We start from the raw sequence: 6860 nt of genomic DNA on the forward strand, positions 1-6860 counted from the left end.
ATGCTGACAGGGCAGTCTCAGGTACTCTGAGAGCCCATACCATAGCATCTGCACTGGTGGGCCATGCCTGATTCCTGAAGTGCTCCAGCAAGGCAGCCCATATGACTGCACCAACCCACATGATTCCTCCCCACACTGAAGGGGAAGCCCTGACACCAGGGCAGTTCCGCACATTACTTTGCTGGCACATGTCTGCAAAGGAGGGTTTGGCTTTGCTTGCCCCACCAGCAAATGGGAATGCAGTATGCCCCTGCCATCTTCAGCGACTGCCATTGCAGATGAAGCTTTGGTGGGCAGAGAGCCAGAAAGCCCCACCCCTACCTTTTTCCTAACACTTTACAGAGAACAGGGTATCCTTCCAGACTCTAAACAATCACTCCTTCTTGGGAGGGCATAAAAAGGCATCAAAATTTTCACTAGCCAGCACCCTGCCCCAAGCCAATACCACCTTTAGTGCAACATTGCACACAGTCTCCAGCAGGTATCCCCACTCCCCTTCCAGCTGCTTTGCTCCTGCCACTGAGGTGAATGCCCAAAGACAGGCAGAAACCCCATATCCACTAGCACTCTGCTTAGTGGTGGCACTTTAGTCCCACAGAGTGGCAGACTCCAAATATCAAGGAGCCAGAGAAGACAGTTGGGGCTCAATACAAGTCCCCCAGAGTATGCAGCCTCTGAGTTGCGAGCTGAGCATTGCTTCCCCACCACCACCACACAAAAAAATATCACCCAGGAACAAAGCCAGTTGGCTGAATGCACCTTATACCACAATCAAATACTCAAGACCATCAAATAGGATTAAAAAAAAAAAAAAGCCATTCAAAGGTTGGCAACCTCAAAGATATGCCCACAAAGATGAGATTAAATCAGTGCAAAAATGTTGAAAACCCCAAAAGATAGTGTAACTTCTTTAATCCAAATGACCAAATAACGTTTCCAGCGAGGCCTAATATGCCAGAAGTAGAATTCAGAATATGGATAGAAATAAACTTCATTGAGCTACAAAAGTAAGTTGCAACCCAATTCAAGGAAGGGAAAAAATCGCAGGAACTGACAGAAAAAAACAACCAGTCTGGAGAAAAATGCGGCCAACCTGATAGATCTGAAAAACACAATACAAAAACTTTTTAATGTAATCACAAGTATTAACAGCAGAATAGGCCAAGCAGAGAAAAGAATCTCAGAACTTCAAGACTGGATTTCTGAAATAAGACAGACAAGAAAAAAGAATAAGCAGGAATGAACAAAACCTCTATTAAACATGGGATTATGTAAAGAAACCAAATCTATGATTAAAGAGAGTGCCTGAAAGTGATGAGAAGAATGAAAACAACTTGAAATACATATTTCAGGATATCATCCATGAGAACTTTCCCCACCTAGATACAGAGGCCAGCATTCAAATGCAGGAAATGTGGAGAACCCCAGTAAGATATCCCATGAAAAGTTCATCTCCAAGACACATAATCATGAGATTCTCCAAGGTTAAAATGAAAGAAAAAAAAAATGTGTTAAAGGCAGGTAGAGAGAAAGGGCAGGTCACCTCTAAAAATAGCCCATCAGACAAACAAATCTTTCAGCCAAGATCCGACAAGTCAAAAGAGATTAGGTGCCAATATTCAACATTCTTAAAAAAAGAATTTCAACTCAGAATGTCATATCTGACCAAAGTAAGCTTCACAAGTAAAAAATAAATATGATCCTATTCAGATTAGCAAACAAGAGTTTCTGAAGAAAGTACTAAATAAGAAAAAGATTATTACCACTCACTACAAAATGACACTGAAGTACAACTGCAGACACTACAAAGCAACCATGTAAACAACTGTGCAAAATAGCCAGCTAAGATTACAGTGACAGAATCAAATCCACACATATGAATACTAACCTTAAATGTAAATGGGCTGAATGCCCCAATTAAAAAACAGAGTGGCAAGCTGAATAAAGAATCAAGATCTAATGGTATGCAGTAATCGAGACGCCTGTCTCAAATAAGCTCAAAATAAAGGGAAAAAGAAAAATCTACCAAGCAAATATATAACAGAAAAAAGTAGGGGTTGCAATCCTAGTTGCTGGCAAAACAGACTTTAAATCAACACAGATTTTTTTTAAAAAAGACAAAGAAGGGCATAGTAAAGGTCTATATATACACCCAACACAAAAGCACCCAGATTATAAAGCAAGTTCTTAGAGATCCTCCAAGATGTTAAGTTAAATGTTCTTCAATGGTCATTACCTTTATACTGCATTTGTTCAGTATTAAGCCTCTGATATTGAACACAGTATGAGGACTTGTTAAAGGCTTTTCCACATTTTAAACCCTTGTGGAGCTTCTTTCTAGTATGAATTTTCTGATGTCTAATGAGGTGTGAGAATGAGCAAATTGCTTTACCACATTCTTCACATTTGTACAGTTTCTTTCCACTGTGAAATCTCTTATAATTAGTAAGGTCTTAGAAGCACTTAAAGGTTTTGCCACATTCTTCACATTTGTAATGTGTCTTTTTCATATGAATTATCTTGTGTTAATAAGGGTTGAGGAGTGGGGAAAGGCTTTGCCACATTCTTCACAGATGTAGGGTTTCTCTCCAGCATGAATACCCTTATGTTTACTAAGGGCCAAGAACCATGTAAAATCTTTTCCACATTCATTACATTTGAAGGGTTTCTCTCCAGTATGATTTATCTTATGTTTAGTAAGGTCTGAAAACCACCTACAGGCTTTGTTACATTCTTCACATGCGTAGGGTTTCTCTCCAGTATGAATTCTCTTACGATTGGTAGTATTTGAGAAGCACTTGAAGGCTTTGTCACATTCTTCACATTCGTAGGGTCTGTCTCCAGGATGAAGTCTCCTCTGTCTAATAAGCATTGAGGAGAGGGTAAAGTTTTGCCACATTTTTCACATTTGTAGGGTTTCTCTCCAGGATGAACTCTCTTATGTTCAGTTCCATTTGAGAAATTTGTAAAGTCTTTGCCACATTCTTCACATTTGTAGCATCACTCTGCAGAATTAATTCTCTTCTGTAGAGTAAAATCTGAGAACAACCTACAGTCTTTGCCACATTCTTCATATTTGTAGCATTTCTCTCTGCTAAAAATTTTCTTTCATTCAGTGAAAGTTGAGCACAACTCAAAAACTTTGACATATTTATTACATTTATAGGTTTTGTTATGGGTAGTTGACAAATATTGAGGAAGGCCATTATAACTTTTCTGTCTCTTGCAATTACTCACGCTTTGGTAGTCATTCCATATTTTATCAGAATCACTTTTTGAAATGAATCTTTTATGTCATGCTTCAGCAATATCTTTGCAGTAAAATGAAAAAAAGCCAACCGAAGAAAAAAACATAACAAAATTTCTCCCTCATTGGACTCAGGTGAATACACTTGACAAGTATATAATTACACAAAGCATATGAGGAAGCTAACAATAAAATACCACAGGCTCTAATTCCTTTATAGACATATAAACCTAACAGAAATATACAGAAAACAATGCCTTTGTGAAAAGTCTAAGAACCAGATAAGCATTTGCAGGACCCTAAGTGAGCAAAATGCCAAGAACCACATAGTAGTGTATTATAAGTGTTTCATATTTACCCTCCACAGCCATTCTTTATCCTATGATGACGTTAAATGCGTGGCAGCAGGTGCCTGTAATCCCAGCTACTTGGGAGGCTAAGGCAGGAGAATCGCTTGAACTTGGGAGGTGGATGTTGCTGTGAGCCAAGATCATGCCATTGTACTCCAGCCTGGACAACAAGAGTAAAACTCTAACTCAAAATAAAAGAAAGAAGAAAGAAAAAAATTCAGAATCTTTTTTAACTAAAAAATACACAAATCCTGAGACAATGCCCATAGAACAGGCTTGAGAGACTCCAAGAATCTCTACCCTAAAAAGTTGGTATCATATTCCCACAGACAAAAGCCACTTAATAAAGATTTTGATATGTGGCTTTTTATTATACAAATTGCAACCTAAGATTACAACATATACAAAACATAAAGAAAATATGGTTCAAAGATAAAAATGAATATCCAGAAAACAGTTATAAAAAAATGAAGATTTAAAAATTACCTGAGACACTTTGAATTAAAATCTAGATCTATTTTTTTTTCAGACGGAGTCTCGCTCTGTCACCCAGGCTGGAGTGCAGTGGCTGGATCTCAGCTCACTGCAAGCTCCGCCCTCCAGGTTTAAGCCATTCTCCTGCCTCAGCCTCCCAAGTAGCTGGGACTACAGGCGCCTGCCACCTCGCCCGGCTAGTTTTTTGTATTTTTTTAGTAGAGACGGGATTTCACTGTGTTAGCCAGGATGGTCTTGATCTCCTGACCTCGTGATCCACCCGTCTTGGCCTCCCAAAGTGCTGGGATTACAGGCTTGAGCTAGATCTATTTTTAAAAGAAAAAATAAATTACCCTAAAAAATCAAAATTACCATCTCAATGATGCTCAATGAGTAAATGGAAATAAAGAAAACAAAATGAAACAACAAAAATGAAACCAAACCATAAAATAAAAATCATAAAAAGAAATAAAAATTGTGGAGTATGAGTACAAAAAAGAATAATATGCACTTCCACATTAGTAAAAAAAATAAGTAAATCAAGAAGCTCAGCAAATTTCAACTAAGATTAACACAAAGAGATTTCCAAGAAGACACAACCTAAGCAATGTATTGAAAGTCACAAAAAAGTAGAGAATGTGGAATGCAGGAAGAAAAAAGAGATGTGTTATTTATGTGCAAGCTTCTGCAAGATTACCAGTAAATTTATGAACATAAATCTTTTAGGCAAGAAGGGAGTAGGAAACTATAGTTAAAACACTGAAAAAAAAAGTCTAAGTAAGAATACTATATCAGGCAAAAGTATCCTTCAAAATGAAAATAAAAATCTAACTATATCATGACCTATATCAAGATCTAATTATTCATGTTTTCAAGAGACTCACTTCAGATCTAATTTAAAAAAAGACTGAAAATGGAAGGATGAGAAATACTTTCCATGCAAGTGTTAACCAGATGAGAGAAGAAGAGGCAACAATTTATTAATTGAAAACTGTCTTATTTCATATTTTTACTTTAAGTCAAAATTCCCAAGAGAAAAAGTAGGACCTTCAATTATAGTAAGAGGGTTCATTTACTGAGAACCTATAAATATATGACATTTTTCCCAAACACATAAAGCAAACATTGACAGAACTGAAGCAAAAATTGACGGCAATATGATAATGGAAGGATACATCAATATCCCACTTTTGGTAATAAATAAAGCACAATAGAATATGAATACAGGAACAAGAAACTTGAATGCACTGTACAATAATTAAACCTAACAAATGTATACAGACAACAGAATACACATTACTTTCAATAGCTCATAAAACATTTTCCTGGATGGACCACCTGTGACACCACAAAAGAGGCCTTAACAATTTTTTAACTGAAATTTTACAGACAATGTTTATAGCCCAAAAGGAATGGAAATAGAAATCAGTAACAGAAGAAAAGCTGAAAAATTCAAAATGCAAAAATTAAACAGCACACAAGGTTCAAGAGATTCCCCTGCCTCAGCCTCCCGAGTAGCTGGGACCACAGGTGTGCATCACCACACCAAACTAATTTTTTGTATTTTAGTAGAGATGAGGTTTCATCATACTGGCCAGGTTGGTCTCAATCTCCTGACCTTGCCATGCACCTTCCTTGGCCTCCCAAAGTGCTGAGATTACAGGCATGAGCCACCATGCCCAGCCAACAACACACTTTTCAGCATGTTCTTTTTCAAGGGTTGGAAGATATAATATTGTGAAGATTTCCATGCTGCTTAAAGTGACCCACACATTCAACAAGCCCTTTTTCAATTTTAAATTTTACTTTTGTAAAAATAGAAAAAAAAAAACCCTACACAATTACATAAGATCTCAAGGGAACATGAAAGGCCTTACAATCTTTAAAAAGAAGAAAAATATTGGAAACATCACATTTAACAATTTACAAACATAAAACAAACCTTCAGTAATCAAAGCACTTTGGTACAGGTATAAAGGTAGAACACCAAAGTAATGAAACAGAATGCAGCACAGATGTAAACTCTTCAATAGAGAGGAGAGACATACCACCTAGGTTTTGCATTCAGCCTTATGTCATAATTCCTTTGGTAAGTAGGATGCAAGCAAGAGAGAAGAGTTACATTACCTAGACACCAGTTTCAGTGATATTTCAAAATGCCTTCTGGGGGCAGGGCACAGCCTGGAGAGACACATCACCTAGCTTATGGGCCAAGAGATGTGTGATAATATCCCCTATTGACAGGGCCCAGGCAGAAGAGTCGTATTATGATTATTACCTAGCAATATGTGACAATGCACCCATGGAAAGGAATTTCAGCCAAAAAATCTCAACACCTGGGTACTAGGCCCAGTGATATGACACAATCTCCTTATCTTTGAGGGTGACACCTTTAACTTTTAGCTCAGCATGTATATTAGAGTCACAGTCTCACATGTGTGCTGGGCCAGTGTAAGACACTCTCTGCAACATCTGAGGGCTGTATAAAACCTGCATAAGAGTTGGAAACCTCTTTGAGGCCTACGTGCTTGTATGTGCTCACAATCTTACATATTACCCTAAACCCAGATTTGATAGTCAACATCTCTCCTATACACAGGGTTAAGAAAAAAGACCACTTATTATGTCACTGGGCTGCTTCCAGAAATGAGTCACCATCCCACCTGTGGCCAGATCCACATGTAAAAGTCACAATTCCAACATTCTACCGTATTCTCCTGTTAGACTCAGGACCTTAAGAGTGGGCACTGTAAATGTGGTATGGTGACAACTTTTAATTTCACCTGGGT

General features: G+C 37.8%; 1 pseudogene; it reads right to left on the reverse strand.

The window, feature by feature from the left end:
* Positions 1–2222: 2222 nt before the first annotated feature.
* LOC713658 (uncharacterized) lies at positions 2223–3618 on the reverse strand (annotated as a pseudogene).
* Between the last annotated feature and the right edge of the window lie 3242 nt (positions 3619–6860).

Source organism: Macaca mulatta, chromosome 8, assembly GCF_049350105.2.
Source record: "Macaca mulatta isolate MMU2019108-1 chromosome 8, T2T-MMU8v2.0, whole genome shotgun sequence".
In the NCBI taxonomy this organism is placed as follows: domain Eukaryota; kingdom Metazoa; phylum Chordata; class Mammalia; order Primates; family Cercopithecidae; genus Macaca; species Macaca mulatta.